Raw genomic sequence first — 21,300 nt, 5'->3', positions numbered from 1 at the left:
CGCAGTCGGTAGGGCGGTGGGGGGGTAGCTCGTCCGCCTCCCGCTCGCTAAAGGCCTTTTTCAGGTCTCGGTATTCCATAGGGATCGCCCCCACCTCCTCCATAGTGAGGCACAGTCTTTCATTTTGGGGGGGGTGCTTTGGGGCCCCAGTTGGTTCTCCAGTGGTGGTGTTCGCATCGCCAGTCAGGAAAGCGCACGATTTGTTCTTCCCACCGTATGTCCGGCTGATGCCTTGCTAGCCACCCCGCCCCCACCACCACGTCGAAAGAAGATGAGGGTGCTATTACAAAAGTCTCTATCCCCCAGTGGTCCTCCGTCCCCATATGGGGTCGCTTGGTTCTCTTGGGTGCACGGTTCCCCTTTCATCACCGACCCGTCCATCTGCTCGAATTGGATTGGGTGGGGCAGGGGGGATCGTTTCAGGCCCAGCGCTTCAACAAGGGGCGGGGTGATAATGTCCCGTATGCACCCGGAGTCTATCAGGGCGTGGGTGTGCATGAAGCGTTTGAGGCTAGGGTTCAATAAAGTCACCACAGTGAACAATAGCCCCCCGGTAGTTCTCACTGTTACTGGTGCCGGCGTTTCCCGGACCTGCTTTGCGGCACCGATTAAAGCAGGTCGTTGTCGTTTTCCGCCGGCTCTGGGTCCCAGGACTCCTCGCTCGACTCCTCAATGGTGGTAACATCCTCGTCAATCACCATGGAAGCGGCGACGGTGCCCCGACTGGGCTCCTTGGCTCGGCCCCCCCTTTCTTCGGGGTGCTCGTGGATGGCTTGGGCTGGGTGGGAGTCGGTGACTGCTTCCCCGGGCAGTTGGCGGCCAGGTGCCCGGGGTCGCCGCACCTGAAGCACTTCCTGCTGGCTGCAACGGGGGTGGAGGTCGTGGGGGACCGCTTCCCTTTGGTCTTGCTGGCGGCGAAGCCCGATTTCCCCCCTTTCCTGCTCAGTTGTTGTTGGCGGCGCCTCTCAACATGCTGCAAGTTGGTCTCCACTTCTCCCGCCAGCTGGATCCATCCCACCAAGGTGTCGGGTCGCCCTTGTCTGTAGCATCGGTCGAGGATGTTCGCGTTCAGCCCATTTTTGAATGCTGTGTACTTCATCACCTCGCTCCATCCCCTCGCTGCCGCACAGTGCCCCATGAACTCGGTGGCGTATTCGCGGGTCGTGCGGTTCCCTTGCTCGATTCTCTGCAGGGCCTCGATGGCTTTCTCCTCTCGTAGGGGGTCCCCGTACTGGAGCAGCATGGCGTGGAGGAAGTCGGCCACCGTGGCTAACTCGGGTTTGTGTCCGGCGTACAACCCCACATACCATTTCCGCGCGGCCCCCTTCAATCTGGAAGCGATGTGGTCCACCCGACTTGCCTCCGTGGGGTAGCCTGCTCCCCAGTGCGTGAAGAAATTGTTGCACTGGATGGTGAAGTATTCCACTTCGTCTCCGTCCCCATCGAACGTGATCTTCAATTCTCGGCCCCCCCCTTTCCGCTCCCGCCGGGGCGGCCGGCGCCGCTGGTGGCGGCCCCGCGGGGCCTGGGGCTGCCGGGGCAGCTGGAGCTCCTGGGCCCGCCGGGGCGGGTGGCACCGCAGGTGGTCCCGGTGCTACGGGGGCGGTGGCGGCACCGGCGGGGGTAGCGAGGCCGGTGCACCCCGCGGTCCCCCTCGGAGGTCCCCCTGCCGGGCTCCGGTCTGCCTCCGGATCGCGTCCAGCTGTTCCCGGATTTCTCGGGTGATCTGGACATGGCTGGCCTGGATCTCCTCCATCAAGGCCCAGAGATCCGCCTCGTCCGGCCACGGTCTCGTCCCGTCACTTGGTCGGGGCCATCCTCCTTCTTCCATCGGTTTGTTGGTGGGCTCTCCGTTATCTGGTGCCCTTTTAGCCATCTAGCCAAAGTTCCCAGCTCGGATAAGCTCCAATAGGATCAGAATCAAAATGTCAGAACTTGAAGAACATCAAACGAGGCTCATAACTCTGGTTAAAGTTTAACCATTTATTGAGAACTGTGTTCAGGTAGAAGACGAGTTGATTCTGATAACAAGTTCAGCGGTGGTTAGATTCTTTAAGCTAGGCTAGTTACAATAACAAACTGGTTCCCACCCTTCAGGAGGCCCTGTTCTGTCTCCAAGGCTCCTTATCGTCAGGGGAGGAGAGGGGGAGGCAGAGCCTCAAAGGGTACTGGCAGATGTTTCCCAAGGACTCCCCGTCACCCTCCAGTAATCACAGTTCACTTGGAATGCAAAGCATCTGGGCACGACGCTAGATACAAAGCTGGCTATTTCTTAACAGTTACAATATGGATTCAGCTAGGCTAAGCAGGCATAACAGTCACAAGGTTTACCAATTACAAGTTCTGACACCCGGGGCACCTGACGGCAAACTGCCCTGGGAAACCTCGAGCCACCCCTCTTAACCCAAAGCCGACGGCAGCGGGACCGAAGAAGACGCCGGGGAAGCCCAAGGAGTCCAGTCGGGGCAGCACCGCCACCTCGATGGTGCTTGACAAGGATACTATAATTGTGGACGACCTAAGTGAGGAGTCATGGGAGCCCGATGTCAAGTCAGCTGAATTCAATAACGAGTCTTTGGTTGAAACAAAGTAACTAGTTTATTGAAGGCAGAAATGAAGACCATGATAGAGATTGAAGGACTGGGGTACATGGACATTAACCAAGCATTTAAGGTATAGATCAAAGGATTCCTACGGGCGGGGCACTCTATGCAGTATATTTTCGCACAAGGATGTTACTCCCTCGTTCCCAAGCCAAGGCCTTGGCGCTTAACACTCCCACAGACACCCAGCTTGAGAAGGCTCCACAATCTTGCTCCCATATCAGCATTTCAAAGCAGACTACACAACAAAGGCATAGCTAAGAGGAGGGGGGGGAGGAGAGGTAACTAGCAGCATTCGGTGTTCAGTAAGCACCCAGAATCCCTTGCTTCTGAACCAGAGTTGGACTACATGTTAATAACAATACAGCAGACTTGACATACTGCCCCCCCTAAGCCCCCCCCCCCACGGCGCGGGCTCGAGGTTGCTCCTGATTATGGCTCTGTGTTTCGGAACTGTGCTTCGTTGACTCTGATTGGTGCCAATCGGTCGGGTGCGGGCTTCGACGAAGTAAGCTGCAATGAAATACAGGGTGGATTTTACCAAGAGCCGGAGGCAAATCTAATTCCACCGTTACTGGGTTAATTACCCGTTTGATCTTAAAGGGCCCCACGAATTTAAAAGCCAGCTTTCTAGATGGTTGGGAGAGGGGTAGATTTTTCGTTGACAGGTATACTGAGTCCCCAACTTTTAGTTCCCAGACTGGCAAGTGAGACTTGTCGTATTGCTTCTTGTAAGCCTCTTTTGCTGTTTTTAAGTTTTCCTGGATAGCTGGCCAGCACTGGCTAGGACCCTGCCACCACTGCTCGAAGGCAGAGCCCGTCCCTGAATCTTCCCCCCCCCCCCGGCAGCATCGGGATCAGTTTTCCCTCATACCCAAACACTGTGGAGAAGGGGGAGGCTTTAGTGGAACTGTGAGCACTGTTGTTATAGGCATATTCTGCAAACGGGAGGTCTACCCAGTCAGACTGGCGTTGACTTACAAAGCATCTCAAATATTGTTCCAGCACCCCGTTCACTCTCTCCGTCTGTCCGTCCGTCTGGGGGTGGTATGCTGAGCTTAGCCCCTGCTACATTCCTAACAGTTTGCAGAACTCCCGCCAAAACGTGGCAACGAACTGAGGCCCCCGGTCACTAATAACCTTGTCTGGAATTGAGTGGAGTTTGGCCACGTGATCAAAGAATAGGGCGGCCAGTTTCTTGGCGGTGGGTAGTTGAGCACAGGGGATGAAATGAGCCTGCTTGGAAAACGTGTCTACTACCACTAAAATGACTGTCTTCCCCCGTGAAGAAGGAAGCTCTACTATAAAGTCCATAGACACAATGGCCCAGGGGCGTTTGGCTGTTTCTAGTGGTTGCAGCAGGCCGGGGGGCTTCCCCCCTCTCTTTTTTGCCATTATGCATATCGGGCAGCTAGTTACAAATTCCGACACGTCCTTCCTAAGGGACGGCCACCAAAACTGCCGGTTTACTAAGTGCAAGGTTTTTACATAGCCAAAGTGCCCGGCCAATTTAGATGAATGGCATAGTTGCAAGATTTCTTTTCTCAGGGTCATCGGGATGTATAGTTTCTCCCCCTTATACCACAGACCATCTTTTCTCTTCTGCACCCCCTCGGGCTGCCCACCTCCCTCCCTTTCGGTCTCCAAGGCGATGCGCTCATGGCTGAGCCCGTCCAGCTCTCTCTGTTTCTGCGAGCGGGTAGTGACCATGGCCGCCACTTGCGTGGGGGAGATTAACGAGTCAACCACCTCTTCCTTCTGGCTCTCATGCTGGGGAAGCCTGGACAGGGCATCGGCTAAGAAGTTCCGGGTCCCTGGGATGTGTTTCAGAGTGAAATCGAACTTGGAAAAGAACCCCGCCCACCTGATTTGTTTTTCACTTAGCTTCCTTTTCCCAGTCAGGGCCTCGAGGTTTTTGTGGTCCGTCCATATCTCGAATGGCACTCTAGCCCCCTCTAGCCACGATCTCCAGGTTTTTAGAGCAAACATGACCGCGAAAGCCTCCTTGTCCCACACTGACCAATTTCTCTGCTCGTCTGAGAATTTTCTCGAGATATAGGCACAGGGTCGCAGCTTCCCTTCCCCATCCCTCTGCATTAGTATGGCTCCTACGGCAACATCGGAGGCGTCGCATTGGACCACGAAACCCTTGAGCTCGTCTGGGTGGCTCAGGACCGGCTCGCTAGTGAACAGTTGCTTGAGCCGGTCAAAAGCCACCTGGCAAGCGGGCGTCCAGTTTAGCTTCACCCCGGGTCGCTTCACATCCTCCCCTTTCCCTTTTGTCTTTAGGAGGTCTGTCAGGGGCAGGGCGATCTGGGCGAACCCCTCAATGAATCCTCTGTAAAAATTTGCGAATCCGATGAAAGATTGGAGCTGTCTACGTGTCCTCGGGGGGGCCCACTCTACGACCGCCTGCACTTTCGCGGGGTCCATGGCTAGTCCATCTTTAGACACTCGGAACCCGAGGTAGTCTAATTCAGTGCGGTGAAACTCGCATTTAGACAGTTTGGCATACAGTTGGTGCTCCAGCAGGGTGGTTAGCACCTCCCTCACCAATTTTACATGGGACTGCTCGTCTTGTGAGTAAATAATGATGTCATCCAGGTACACCACCACCCCCTTATACAGAAATTTTCTCAACACATCATTTATAAAATTCATGAATACCCTAGGCGCCCCCTGCAACCCAAATGGCATGACTAAGTACTCAAATTGGCCCATCGGAGTATTAAACGCCGTCTTCCACTCATCCCCCTCTTTGATGCGCACTCGGAAGTACGCATCTCTCAAATCAAGCTTTGTGAAGATCTTCCCCCCCGCCACCGTGCTCAGCAAGTCTTTGATCAGGGGGATGGGGTAGGCGTTGGACATTAAAATCGCGTTTATCCCGCGAAAATCAGTGCAAAGTCTAAGTGTATTGTCCTTCTTCTTTCTAAATAGCACCGGGGCCGCATGGGGGGCCGTGGCGGGCCTAATAAAGCCCCTCTCCAAGTTCAAGTCTAGGAACTTGCGCAGTTCTTTTTTCTCGGCCCACCCTATCTGGTAGAGCTTGGCCCGGGGTAGGCTTTCCCTGGGGATCAGTTCTATGGCACAGTCCGTGTTCCGGTGGTGGGGGGGGTAATTGGTTGGCTTCACGTTCGCTAAACACTTCCATTAGGTCTCGGTATGTGCTCGGGACCTGGTGCACCTCCTCTACCAGGGCGCACGCCCTCTCCCGGGCGGCGGGCGCTCGCGGCCCCCACGCCGGGTTCCATGAGTGCCCGCTACAGTTGGGGTCGGGGAAGCGAATGGTTTGCGCTTTCTAGCGGATGAGGGGCTCGTGTTTCTCCAACCACCCCACTCCCAACACCACGGGGTAGCCGCAAGCCTGGGCGATGACAAAAGTTTCCATGTCCCAATGTCCCTCAATCCCCAGGGGGCATGGTTCTGTCTCCTGTGTACAGGGCTCCCCCCCCATCACTGACTCGTCCATCTGCTCGAACAACATGGGGTGGGGAAGCTGCAAGCGCTCTAGTCCCAGAGCCTCCACCACCTTGGGGGAGATTAGTTCTCGGTTACACCCCGAGTCTATGAGGGCTCGAATCTGTAGGAATCTTTTCAGTTTTGGGTTCAGCAGTTTCACCATCACAGAGTACAGCTTTCCCGTGGTTCTCACCGTGAGTAGTGCCTTCTCCCGATCAACCTGCTGGTTGGCACCGTTCAAAGCAGGTCGGAGTTGTTTCCCACCGGCTCCTCTTCCCACGCGAGGTCGGCCAATTCGGCGGAAAGACGGACCTCTTCCTCCTGCAGCTCCTCCTGCACCATCAGCGCGCTGCTTTTTGCCGCATTCTTAGGGCGGCCAGTGGGCTTCTTAGGACCCGGGGTGCTCTGCCTGGTCGACCCTGGCGTCGGGGCGGCCCCCGCGGGTGGCTGAGGGCAGTTGGAGGCAAGGTGGTTTGGGTCGCCGCACCGGAAGCAGTGGCGGGGCCCCGCCGGGGCGGCCGCCGGCGGTTTTTTGGCCTTGGGAGGCTCAACCTTCCCGGGGGTGGTCTTGGGTGCTCCTTTGCCCGCTGCCAGTGCTTGGCGCAGCATTGCCACTCTCTTCAGGTTGGTTTCCACCTCTCCTGCGAGCTGAATCCACCCCACTAGCGTATCTGGGCTGGTTTGGGTGAGCACCCGGTCCAGAATGCTAGGGTTCAGCCCGTTGGTGAAGTGTTCAATCTTCATTACCTTGTTCCAATTCCGGGCTCGGGCAGTGTTCGCCTGGAAATCTGCTGCATACTCCCGGATGGATCGGGCCCCCTGCTTCATGTTCCGCAGCGCCAATAGCGCCCGGGCCTCCTGCAGGGGGTCCTCGTACTGGGTCAGTAGAGCTTGCACGAACGTGTTCACGAAGTGCAGGATCGGGCTGTTGGTCTCACACAGGCTCACATACCACTTCTTAGCAGCGCCCCGCAGTTTCGACCCCAGATAGTCAACTCGGCTCATCTCATCGGGGAACAGGTCTCCCCAATAGTACATGTAGCTATTTGCTTGGATTGCAAAGTAGTTTACTTCCTCCGGGTCCCCGTCGAAAGTTGCATCCAGCTCCCTGCCCCCCCCCCCCCCAGGTCTCGTTGCCTGGCCGGGGCGGGGCCCGCCGGCGCTTGGGGTGCCGCAGGGGCGACGGGTGGAGGTTGGCTCGGGCGGCCCCGCAGCCCCGCCGGGCCTGGCTGTTGCTGGCGGGCCCCGGTTACCCCCAGCGCTCTCCCCAGCTGCGTGGTTAGGGTCTGCATTTGGTCCTTGAGGTCCTTCATTGCCCCATCGACCTCGCGGTGGACCATCGATCGGAACATCTCATAGTCCAAGATGAATTAATACCAAAATTACAGAAGCTGATGAATGTAATAAGAGCTAAAGAGAAGGTACCAAATACATGGAAGGAAGCTGTTATTTCTTTGATACCTAAAGAAGGAAGAGACGTTACAAATGTGAAAAATTATAGACCAATTTCACTTTTGAACAATGATTATAAAATATTTACAAGAATTCTGGCGGAACGACTTAAGCAATATCTGATAAATTTTATAAAGGAGGACCAAGCTGGTTTTCTGCCCAAAAGACAAATAAGAGACAATATTAGAACTGTTGTAAATATTGTAGAATACTATGAAAGACATCCAGAAAAGGAAGTAGCACTGTTCTTTGCGGATGCAGAAAAAGCATTTGACAATTTAAATTGGGACTTCATGTTTGCAGTGATGGAAAAAATGGAGCTTGGAGAAAGTTTTATAAGAATGATAAAGGCAATATATTTTGAACAAAGGGCAAGGTTGTGCATCAATGCAGATCTTACAGACGAAATGAAAATTAGTAAAGGTACTAGACAAGGCTGCCCGCTTTCGCCATTGTTGTTCATAATGACTCTTGAAATTTTACTGATGCAGATCCAAGATGAAAAAGATTTAGAGGGACTACAAATAAAAGGGTATACCTATAAATATAGAGCATTTGCGGATGATATAATGTTTATAAATGAAAATCCCTTACAAGCTACACCGTTGTTGTTAACGAGAATACAAGAGTTTGGGGAGTTGGCGGGACTTTACATAAACAAAGAAAAATCAAAAATTTTATGTAAGAATATGCAGAAAAATAGACAACAAGAACTACAAAGACTAACGGGTTGTGAAGTTACCTCTAAGGTAAAATACCTAGGGGTAGAGATAACAATGAAAAATATTGATCTGTTTAGGAACAACTATGAAAAGCTCTGGCGTAAAATAGAAGAAGATATGCTAAAGTGGAACAAGCTCAATTTGTCATTGTTGGGCAGAATAGCTGCAGTAAAAATGAACATCTTACCAAGGATTATGTATTTGTTTCAAACCATCCCCATTGTGAAAGATGCTAAGCAATTTGATAAATGGAGAAGAAAAATTTCGGAATTTGTGTGGGCCGGGAGGAAACCTAGAATTAAAATGAAAGTCCTGATAGATGCAAAAGAGAGAGGTGGGTTTCAATTACCAGATTTGAAACTGTATCATGAAGCAATTTGTTTAGTATGGTTGAAAGAATGGATAATGCTATTAAATAAAAAACTTCTAGTGTTAGAAGGCCATGGAAAAAAATTCGGCTGGCATGCCTACTTGTATTATGGGAAAAAGAAGATGGATGGTCTTTTCTCTCACCATTCTATAAGGAGCAGCTTACTAAATGTGTGGATAAAGTACAAGAAATATGGCGATGAGAGAAGACCTTTGTGGATAGTGCTGGCTGAAGTGATAAAGTTAACGGCCAAAACAGTTAAGGAAAAACAACTATCATACAACCAACTACTAAAAATACAAAGTGGGAAAATAGAACTGAAAACTGCAGAAGAATTGAATTATAAATATGATTGGTTTCAAATGCAACAAATAAAAAGCTTGATGGAGAATGATATCAAAGCTGAAGGAATAAGGAAAGAGCAAACAGAAATGGAAAGAGTTCTGCTTGGAGATAATGAGAAATTAATTTCAAAAGTGTACAAATTACTTTTACAATGGACTACAGAAGATGAAGTAGTGAAATCTCAAATGATAAAATGGGCAATTAATGTAAATAAAGAAATAAAGATGGAATCTTGGGAATATCTGTGGAAAAACTCTATGAAACTCGCAACATGTCATAGCATTAAAGAGAACTGTTTTAAGATGATGTATAGATGGTATATGACTCCAAAAAAATTAGCAAAGATGAACAATAAGATGCCAGATAGGTGCTGGAAATGTAAAAAGCATGAAGGTTCTTTCTACCATATGTGGTGGACTTGTGAAAGAGCTAAAACGTTTTGGCAGATGATTCAACAAGAGATATCTAAGATCCTGGGATATGAATTTAACAAAGAAGCAGAGACTTTTCTGCTGGGATTACAAATGGAAAAATTTCCAAAAGAAGATAGAACTTTAATATGGTACTTGCTCTCAGCTTCTAGGACATTGTATGCGCAGTTGTGGAAGCAAGAAAAAATACCAGAAAAATGGGACTGGACTATAAAAGTTATGTCATGGAGTGAAATGGACAAATTAACAAGAAAACTAAGAGACTGCGATTTAGAACTTTTTAATCGGGAGTGGAAGAAATTCAGAAGATATGTAGAAAAAGAGTGGAAAATAAAAGGACATTGGACAATTTTTGATGATTAAGACTTTTAAGACAAGAATATAACTTTGAAGGGGGGATCCTTTTCTTTATCAATTTTTGTTTTTTCTTGATAGTTAAAGGTACCTTTAATATCTGTTCTTTTCAAAAAAAATAACACTGGCGGGGGTCAAGTATTGGGGGAGGGGTGGGAGAAAAGTAAGATGTGGGGTAGAATGATGTTTTTTTTATCTTAAGCTTTTTATAAGTTGTAGATATAGTTCTACTACCATATGTTACTAATAAAATTGTTTATGCAAGGAACATCTCGTAGTCCTCATCGTGTGGGTCCTTGGGCTTCGGCCCTCCGTCCCACACTCCGCGCCTTCACTCCTGCTGCCGGGGGCTTGGGCCCCGGTCGCCTCGACTCCCTCGCCCAACTCGCCCGGGTTGGTAGCCGCGGCTTCAGCCAGTTGAACCCGCTTGGTGTGGCGGGTCATGATCGCCTCTCGGCGGATCGGTGCCTGGTCCATTAACGTGGTCGAGGTCCTCGGCTGGTATTGCCGGGGGGTGACCACCAGCTGGAACTGGGGAGGGGAGGCCGCGGTCCTTCTGGCAGTATGAATGTGCCAGGGTGTCTCGGCCCCCTCCGCTCAGGTTGGGAGTTCTCCGTTGTCCGGAGACTGATCGGTCATCACCTTTTCAGTTGCCAGAAAGGTTGAACCCCAAGATAGGAGTCCTTCAAAATGTCAAGTCAGCTGAATTCAATGACAAGTCTTTGGTTGAATCAAAGTAACTAGTTTATTGAAGGCAGAAATGAAGACCATGATAGAGATTGAAGGACTGGGGTACATGGACATTAACCAAGCATTTAAGGTATAGATCAAAGGATTCCTACGGGCGGGGCACTCTATGCAGTATATTTTCGCACAAGGATGTTACTCCCTCGTTCCCAACCCAAGGCCTTGGCGCTTAACACTCCCACAGACACCCAGCTTGAGAAGGCTCCACAATCTTGCTCCCATATCAACATTTCAAAGCAGACTACACAACAAAGGCATAGCTAAGAGGAGTGGGGGGGAGGAGAGGTAGCTAGCAGCATTCGGTGTTCAGTAAGCGCCCAGAATCCCTTGCTTCTGAACCAGAGTTGGACATCATGTTAATAACAATACAGCAGACTTGACACCCGAGCCAGCGGGAAATAAGAGCGACCTGCACTGATGGGTGCCGGGAGGCAAGTCATGGATCTAACGGCACCTTTACGGGTGAGAATAACTGGGGCCCTGTTCTTTGTCCCCTTGACTTTATTGAATCCAAAACTCAAGTGATTTATGCATGCCCGAGCCCTAATTGACTCCGGGTACACGCGAGAGATTATTACCCAATGACTGGTGGACGCCCTTAGACTGTCTCGAACCCCCCTACCTCACCCAATCCAGTTTGAACAAATGGACGGGTCCGTAATGCGAGGGGAGCCATGCGTAGAAGAGACTCAGGGCTTGCCGGTGGGGATAGACGAACTTTGGGAGGTGGAAGTTTTTGTCATTGCCCCTTCCTCCTCCTTCGATGTGGTGTTAGGGGTGGGCTGGCTAGCCAGACACCAGCCGGATATACAGTGGGGAGCACAGACCATAGATTTCACCAACAAACGGTGCACACACCACCATTGGCTAGAAAAATGGGGGCCAAATCCACTCCCAAAGAACGAAAAGATGTGTATGTCGGTAGAAGAGATCTGATCGATCCCAAGGGAGTACCGGGACTTATGCAAAGTGTTTAGCAAGGAGGAAGCCAATGAACTGCCCCCCCACCGCAGCACCGACTGTGCCATCGAACTGATCCCAGGCCAAGAACTACCAAAGGCCAAACTGTACTCCATGGGGTGGGCGGAAAAGGCAGAATTGCGAAAGTTTATTGACAAGAACTTAAAAAGGAGCTTCATTAGGCCAGCCACCGCACCCCACGCCGCGCCCGTTCTCTTCCGGAAAAAGAAGGACGGGAGCCTTAGGCTTTGCACTGACTTTCACAGGATAAATGGGATTTCGATGTCCAATGCCTACCCCATCCCCCTAATCAGAGACTTACTAAGCACAGTGTCGGAAGGGTCCATCTTCACCAAGTTGGACCTAAGGGACGCCTACTTCCGAGTAAGGGGGGGGATGAGTGGAAGATGGCATTTAACACACCGATGGGACAGGTCAAATATCTGGTAATGCCCTTTGGACTCCAGGGGGCCCCGGGAGTGTTTATGAACTTTATCAATGAAGTGCTAAGAGAATACCTGTACAAGGGACCTGGATGACATCATTATCTATTTGAAAGATCTACCCTCCCACGTACAACTGGTGAGGAAAGTGCTCTCCACCCTGTATGAGCACAAGCTGTACGCAAAATTGTCCAAATGCGAATTCCACCAAACAGAACTCGACCACCTGGGATTCCAAGTTTCCAGGAAGGGGTTGGCGATGGACCCAGCCAAAATACAAGCAGTGCTAGACTGGGAACCCCTGAGGACACGTAGACAGTTACAATCATTCCTCGGATTCGCGAATTTTAACAGGGGGTTCATTCAGGGATTTGCCCAGGTGATTTCCCAAATGATTTCCCTCAGACCATCACCCAAATATATGGATTAGCCTATTAGGGCTCTCCCTCACTGGTCACTATGCATATTTACACCTAGCCTTGGCGGGAAGTACATGCAAACATTCTCATTGGCTAAACATCAGCATGCATACACAAACATTTAATTAACTCATGACAACAGGAAGTGAAATTGCATCAGAAACCCAACAGTTCCAGGCCAGCAGGATTCATAGAGTAGATAGATGGATGAAGTGCATTTGGGTCCTATAGAGATTCTCTGGTGTGAAGTTAGGTTTGGCTTTGGATGCCCCAGGAATTGGACCCCCTGGTCCAATTTTTTTTTTGGCCTTGTGGGTTTTGTGTGGGACAGTGCCCTGAAGCTGCACAGCAGTTTGGGGGGCTCTCCTCAAAACCCCCTGCTCCCCATAGGGGGAAGTGGTTCTAATTGGTTTTTTCTCACCATTGGGAACAGTGTTCCTTTTGGGGTGCCCACAGAAGGCTGCAGTCTTTTTGGGCCAGGGGGGTTGCATGTGGGGGAGTCCCATGAAGCTGCCTTGCAGTTTTGGGGCCTCTCCCTCAAACTTCCCTCTGGCCAGAGCCATTTTTTCCTCAGCAGTTATAGTGGAGGAAGTGGCTAATTGGGCTTTCCCCAGCATTGGTGGCAATGGGCTTTTTGGGGAGCCCAAAGACAGGGACCCCGTGGCCCAATCTTTTTGAGACTTGGAGGTCTTGTAGGGGAGAGTCCCTGCAGGTTCCATGCGGTTTTGGGGGCTCTCCCTCAAACCCGCTGCCCCCCAGTAGCCTCTGATTATGCCCTATGCTGCCATTGAGTTCAATGGCCCATAGGGTATAATGGTGGGATAGAGGCACCCTCTTTGGGTGCCCCTGGAATGGGAACCCCTGTCCCAATCTTTTTGGGATTTGGGGGGGTTCATAGGGGAGAGTCCCCTGCAGGTCCCCTGCAAATTTGGGGACTCTCCCTCAAACCCCCTCCCCTCCAGGCAGCTTCCAATATACCCTATTTTGCCATTGATTTCAATGGCCCATAGGATATAATGGGGGCATATATTCGGAAATAGCCGTATATCTCCAGTACATACAGCTATTCCGAATACCAGTATTCGGAAATATATGGTATTATTTTGGCCTCGTATATTTCCGAATCCAATTAATTCAGAATTTTTTTTTTCACACCCCTAGTCATCCCCTGGGAGATGACAAGAAGGGGGTATCCAGAGCTCTTTTCTCTACTTGGTGCTGTCAGTGTCATTCTGCAAAGCTATCAAGGAGATTGCTCATATTCTACATAAATATATGCTGCTTTACACCAAGCTTTGTATTTCATTAACCTAGGTCTCTAGCAACAACCATATTTTCTCTTGGCTGTTGCTTAAATGCTATGGATCGAGGGGCAACAAGCTGGATCCAGATAAGACAGAAGTTATGCTAGTCAGAAAGACTGATAATATGAAGGAAATTGTACTGACTACTTTAGGTAGGGGTAGCTCTATCACCAGCAGAATTTGTGAAGGACTTGGTGGCACTTTTGGCCAATTCGGTTAGTCAGGAGAGAGACTGAAAGTGTTGCTGAAAGCACTTTATGCTGATTACATCTAGTGTTTGGATCTGACCCCCTGTTTAGCTGATCAGACTGTACTGATTTAACCCCAGGGGTGGATTACTTGCAATGTGCTTTTTGTGGAGCAGTGGTTAAAGCCAATCAAGGAACTTTCATTCCCTCCCGTAGGAAGGTTAAGTACAGTGGTTGAGCATTTTTGATCTTTCTAGGGTTGCCAAATCCCAGTTGGGAGCAGGGGATCCTCTGGTTTCAAGCCCCTCCCCATGCTTCAAAGCTATCAGAAACTGAGGGAGGGGAAAATAGCTGCTGGGTGATCCATTATACCCTATGGAGACTGGTCCCATAGGGTATAATGGAGAATTGATCCATGGATATCTGGGGCTTGGGGAGAGCTGTTTTTTGAGATAGAGATACCAATTTTTCGGAATAGCTGCTGGTGCCTCCTCAAAAAATCTCCCCAGTTTCAAAAAGATTGGACCAGGGGATCCAATTCTTTTGAGCCACAAAAGAAAGTGCCCCATCCTCCATTATTTCAAATGGAGGGAAAGCATTTTAAAAAGAATTCTGTCCTTTTAACTGAGATGGCAGCTCACCTGGAATTTGCTTCAGAGTTCCCTCTCCCTGTTCGCTCTGGAGTTCCCTCTCCAGAGTTTCCCTGTTTGGCAAACAGGTGGAAGAAAGTTATTCCCAAACATATACAACTGGACCAAACAAGCTTTATAGAGATATTTTATAGAAATAGATCTGACAACACAAGAAGAACTTTTAATGTGATCCAACATTGCAAAATAACTAAAGAAAGCCGAGGCATTCTTATTTAGCTTAGAAATCCAAAAAACTTTTGATACGATTGAAAATCCATCCTTTCTCCATCTTCTCTCTATTTTGGGCTTGGGACCAAATTACCTAAGAGCTATTCGAACTCTTTATGGAAACAATCTTGCCCAATTTAAGGTAAATAACACAAGATCCCAAATCTTTCCAATTGCAAGGGGCACCCACCAAGGCTGCCCTTTATCTCCCCTCCTTTTTGCTTTATCTATGGAACCACTAGCGGAAGCGATACGTCGCCATAGTGAAATCAAGGGAGTAAGGATAGGTGACATAGAACATAAACTTTCCCTATTCGCTGATGATGTAGTAGTGTATATTACATCCCCTATTCCACCCTTGCTTTCCCTTCTGAACCATTTTGGTCAGATTTCTGACTTGAAATTAAATGCACAAAAATCAGAAATATATTCATTTAATTAACCCTTGATACTACTCTAACTCTCAAAAAGGCCTTTCCTTTTACTTGGATTACGAAAAGTTGGAAGTACCTGGATGTTAAAGTGCCAATAGATCTTTCCAAGACCCTTAAATATATTTATGATGTATTGTTTCATGATATTGCCAATAAACTTGCCAAGTAGAATAAACATTTATCATGGGCAAGTAGACTGGCTATTTTAAAGAACATTTGCCCTTCCTAAATTTCTTTATCTCATCCGGACAATACCTATGGAAATTCCAGATTCTATATCGGCAAAACACAAAAATATTTTAATTATTTCTTCTGGGAGGGGGAAAAAACTATGATTCACTTCCATACCTTATGTAGACCCATTAAAAAGGGAGGTCTATATGTATAATTTGAAATTCTATTATTGGGCTGCTCAAATCTCCCAGTTGATAAAACTCTTGCAACCTTATCCAAATGATAAATGGGTGGCTATAGAATCTGCCTATGCTTCACCTTTTCCAATGCCAGGAACAATATGGTCAAAACCAAATTTTTGATCTCATCCAGTTGCTGCAAACCCAATTTTGAGTAATACTCTTAAAATCTGGGACAGACTCTGGAAGAGATTAACTTCCCCACTTTCACCTGTTTCAAATCTACATTGGTTCCCTCAAGTAGTTATTTTAAGTCTCTCTTATCATGGCAATGGGGAGGTCTTGATAAACCTATTCTGTGGTTTAAAGATAAAGCAGTGTTAACTAGGGAAGAGGTGGAATCAAAATTACATAAGCCAGTTCATTGGTTTCAATATCTTCAAATTCATAATATCATGCTAGAAATTAACCCCAGGAAACTCACCCTTAAACCTTTGATTGCAATGGGGGTTGAGGGCTTGCTTAAGTTAGCAAAGTTTGGCGGCCAGGCCTCAGGAGCCCAACATATACATACACCTTGCCCGTTATAAATAATTATGGTTCAAAAACAAGAGGTCTCTCTCTTGCTAAAACTATTTCAGACACTTATCTGTCATCTCCTCCATTATATGTAAGTAAATGGGCAAAAATCCCCTCAACAGAATTGTCTTTAGATGACTGGGATGAGATCTAATTTATCTTCAGTCTTTACTATCATAGAGTTGGAAGAGACCTCCAGGGTCATCTAGTCTAACCTCCTGAACAATGCAGGAAACTCACAAATACCTCCCCCTAAATTCACAAGATCTTCATTGCTGTCAGATGGCTATCCAGCCTTCGTTTAAAAATCTCCAAGGAAGGAGAGCCCACCACTACTGAGGAACCGCTCTAACGGTCAGGAAGTTCTTCCTAATGTTGAGCCGTAAACTCTTTTGATTTAATTTCAACCCACTGGTCCTGCCTTCTGGGGCCACAGTAAACAATTCTGCACTATCCTCTATATGACAGCTCTTCAAGTACTTGAGGATGGTGATCATATCACTTCTCAGCCATCTCCTCTCCAGGCTAAACATGCCCAGCTCCTTCTACCTTTCTTCATAGGACTTGGTCTCTACACCATCACCATCTTCATCGCCCTCTTCTGGACTCGTTCCAGCTTGTCTGTATCCTTCTTAAAATGTGGTGCCCAAAACTGAACACAATACTCCAGATGAGGTCTTACCAGAGCAGAGTAAAGCGATGCCATCATTTCACGTGATCTGGACACTATACTCCTGTTGATACAGCCCAAAATTGCATTTGACTTTTTAGTCACTGCATCACACTGTTGACTCATGTTCAGCGTATGAACCACTAAGACCCCTAGATCCTTTTCGCACATACTACTGCTAAGACAAGTCTCCCCCATCCTATAACCATGCATTGGATTTTTCCTACCTAAATGCAGAACTTTACATTTATCCCTGTTAAAATTCAATTTATTGGTTTTAGCCCAATTTTTAAAATTTATAGCAAATTGGTTTATGACAGCCAGCCGACTTCATCGGCTTGATACAAACCATTTCCCTTATTTTCGGGAAAAAATGTGGTCAGTTGAGAACGTACTTTCATCTGTAGTGGGAGTGTCAGGATGTGGCGTCTTTTTGGTCAGAAGTCAGGATTTGAATTGTAGAGTGGACAGGGGTGAACAACCCTTTCAGTCCTGAATTTCTGCTTTTAGATCATTGGCTAGATATCTTGATGCTAAAATCCAAGAGGGATTCCCAGCTACTAGCAGCTGCCAGACATACCATTGCCTCCTGCTGGAAAGATTCAGCTAAACTTACACTTGAAACATGATACAATAAAATTTGGGAAACTTTCATTATGTCTCAAATTACTCAAAATGTATTCTTTTTAGGAGACTATTATTGACAACTAACTATATGCAATACTATTGGGATCCAGTTATTGGTTATCTTAAATCCAACAATGTTCTACCAAATAGAACAGATTATAATATATGGTTGTTTACATAAATATGTTTATTCTATTCCTTATCAGTATTTCATAAATGTGTTTATTCTATCTCTTATCGTATTTTAAACACTGATATTAGACTAAGGATTATTAGCTTTTTATTAACTATTCGGGAAACCTAAAATGTAAATTTGATAAAGATGGAGTCATTAATATACTAATAAGTAACTTCCTTTGTAACTTTGTTTGAATGTTGGTTTATGGATACATATGTTGATCTCACACACTAATCATTGTAATGCTTGGAATGAAATCCCTTATGTTTGTTATGTCAGTTAAGTTTTCAAAATTCAATAACATTTAAATTGAAAAAAAACCAACAGAGCTCCCTCTCCCAGACCCTCCCTTCCTTCTTCTGATAGTCCCCCACCTGTGGGTCAGCTTCACCTGGCAAGATTAGTCTTTTTATGTGAAGTTTTTAAAAATTCTACTCGTTTTTAGGCTGTGAGCTTTGAAATATGTATCTGGCTTTAAGCTGTCATTAATTATTTCTTTGGAGATGTGTACATTGCGCTTTTCTTGAGATTCTTTTTATGGATTATTGCTCAGGCTACTTGGAGCCCACATTTTCAAGGGGAAGGCAATCTGGAAGCATTTTAATAAGTAATGTTATGTACCAGAAATGGAAGTGACAAAAGGAGCTGTTTGAAGAGGTTTTGGCTGCTTTGCTTCTTTGGTCTCCTAGGTAGAAAACTTCTACACAGTGAACATCTCTCGAAAATGCCACACCAGAAAAAATCTATTTGGAGAGGATGAATTCATGATTTGCACTTCCTTATTCACCTTTCCTATTTGGCACTCAATACAGAGACCTGTATTGCACATCTTTATGCACATGCTTGTACATATGAACATATGAAGCTGCCTTATACTGATTCAGTCCCTCGGTCCATCAAAGTCAGCATTGTCTATTCAGACTGGCAGCGGCTCTCCAGGGTCTCAAGCTGAAGTTTTCGCACCTATTTGTCTGGACCCTTTTTAGTTGGAGATGCTAGGGATTGAACCTGGGACCTTCTGCTTACGAAGCAGATACTCTATCACTGAGCCACTGTCCCTCCCCTAAATGTTTTAGATGTTGGCTGGACACATGGCACTTGTCTTTGGGCCTTTGCACCAGAACAACACAGTCAGTGGACTTGTGTTTTCTCCTTCTCTTTGTTCTTACATCCTTTCAGAATCTAGTGGTTACCTTCCCCCCACCTTGGTCTGCTTCTGTTCCTTTTGCAGCAGGGAGAAGAGCTGTGGCTTACTGTAGAGCATTAGTTTGGTCTCTGGAGGGTCAGTCCAAGACATCTCCATTGGACCAGTTGTTGAGTAAAGTGAAAGACCTAAACAAGAGTCCCTGGAGAGCTGCTGCCAGTCAAAGTATTGACTTTTATGGGCCAGTTTTCTGACTCAGTAAAGGCAGCTTTGCGTTTGTTCATGTGAACTACTAGACAAAGTCAGCAAGTGGCTTTCCCCAAACACTTTTAAATCTGTGTCCATTGACAGTGGAAGTGTCAGGAGGTGACAAATTAAATTAAAAAAACATACTGTCACCTTCCCCGTTGCTGCTGTCCCCCTCGTCAGGGGAGAAGACTTCCAGGGTAGGAACTGGAGCCAAGCTGCCTTAAGGAGCCTCAGTGAACCTTGGATAGGCAGTTAACTTGGCACTTTCCCCCTGCTCCCGGGCCTTGGACAGGACTGCTCTCTCTCTCTCTGGTTACTCATGTCTGTGTTCTGAGCTTCTCCTCCTCAACTCCTGGCCCGCTTCTCCTTTATTCCTTCAGGCCACGTGTCTTTTCCTCCAAACCCAGCCCCCTCTCCAGGTGTAGCCCTTCCTCAATTGGCACTACTGAGTCAACCGGAGCCTTCCAGCCCAAGGTTGGATCCATCCTGAGGGAGCCGGTCACAACTGGTTTGTCTCCTTGATCAGATAATGACTTCCTGTGCTGTGATGGTGGAGCATAGGTGTAGGCTTCTTTCTCCAAGGTTACCCAATTGGGTCCCCATCCAAGCGGCCTTCGAGCACATCACAGTCACTGGCAGTGGCTCCCCTTCCCCGTTCTTCCAGTGCTTTGTGCTGCAGCGGTAGACGTGGGTTTTAAATGGGGGTTGAGGGCTTGCTTAAGTCGGCCAGGCCTCAGGAGCCGAACACATGCATTAAATGTCTATGCATGGAGTTCCTTCAGTGATATCTGTGCAGGGTAGTGGGAAGAGTGGTCAACTAAGATTGGAAAGACCTGGGTTCAGCATCCCATTCAATCTCTGTTAGTCTGACCTATCTCACAAGCTTGTTGCAAGGACAGAATGGGGATCTTTGTGCTCCACTCTGGGCTCCCTGAAGGAAGGGCAGAATAAAGATTACAAATAACTTAATAGCTCTGGAGTAGAGTCAGAAGAGTGGAGGTGATGGAGGAATGCCACATGCAACTTTATGGTCTCAGATCTTCCACCCCCAGCACAAAGAATTTAAAAAAAAAATATCACTGTTGGTGATGGCATAACATCACTTCCAAGAAAACTCAGGGGAAAATGGCGATTCGTGGAGAGGACTGATGTCACTTCTAGGGAAACCTGAAGTGATAGCAGTCTTCTCTAGGAATTGCCAAGATTGCTATGGTTTTACCATAAAGTTCTGCCAATTTCTAGAGAGGCATTACATTACATTCAAGAAGGCAGAATTAGATGATGGAGTTTAGGGTTTCCACCGTATTTTTTCCCTAGTTGGGCTTCTGCATTTTTGTAACAAGATAAATTTGGCAAGTGAAACTTTTTACTGGCACAGGGATGCCTCCTGGAATTTCTGCTTCCATACGGCTCAGAAGCCATGCCAGGAAACAAAGGAATCTTGGCAGCCATTGCAAGGAGTTTGCCTACAGGCCTGAGATTCACCCTCCTTGCTGCCAATGGAAGTTTATACAACTCCAAGCACACAGTTTGCTTTGTAGCAGGCTCAGGCTCCACTAATTGCTGAAGATAGACTCGGTACATGCCAATATTGATACTTTTATAGATTTGTAGCCTGAAGACAGGGGAAAGCATGCCACACAATGCGTTATCATGGGCCCACAACATAATCTTGGAATTGCAATTTGTTTAGAAGGGCATTGAAAGGGGAAAAAATAATTACCCTGAGTAGTTATTTTGATGATGACTCTAATTTCAGGACAGAATGGTACATTTCCTAGTACTAATTAAACTGCTTCTGTACCTAAATAAGAGGTATATCTAGGCATTGTTACTAATGCAATTAAATTTAATTATCCAGATATATTAGCAAAAATGGTACTGTGAGCTCTCCAAAACCATAGCGTATTCTTATGGCAGGTAATGCAAGAAAGTCCATAACCTCTCTAGTCTGTTTGCTCACCTCCTTTTGAGCAAAACAGCCGTGAGACAAGAAATGCCTCAAAGGGGTGCTTTGTGTTTTGCTGATTGATAACAGAGGAAATTTAATACTCTTTCCTCCTTTGGCTCCCTATCTTCATAGCACAGCCAAGCTCTTAGAGATAGTTAATTATGGGTTTAGTGAAAAATATTGAGATGACAGCTGTATTCCTTCATCATCTCTGAACTCAATTATGCTACAAAATACTCTTGTTCTTTTTAGTGTGTAGGAAGGGAAAGGGGGGATATGTTAAAACAGGGTTACCGACCTCCAAATAGGGCCAGGAAGCCTCCCAGAATTCCATCTGATCTTCAGACTGCAGAGATCAGTTCCTCTGGAGGAAATGGCAGCTTTAGAGGGTGGACTTTCTGGCATCACATCCTGCTGAGCTCCCTCCCATCCTCAGACTCCAGCACTCCCAGCCC

This window comes from Heteronotia binoei, chromosome 19 (assembly GCF_032191835.1).
Source record: "Heteronotia binoei isolate CCM8104 ecotype False Entrance Well chromosome 19, APGP_CSIRO_Hbin_v1, whole genome shotgun sequence".
Lineage (NCBI taxonomy): Eukaryota > Metazoa > Chordata > Lepidosauria > Squamata > Gekkonidae > Heteronotia > Heteronotia binoei.
The sequence above is the reverse complement of the archived record's forward strand: the minus strand, read 5'-3'. Positions refer to the sequence as shown.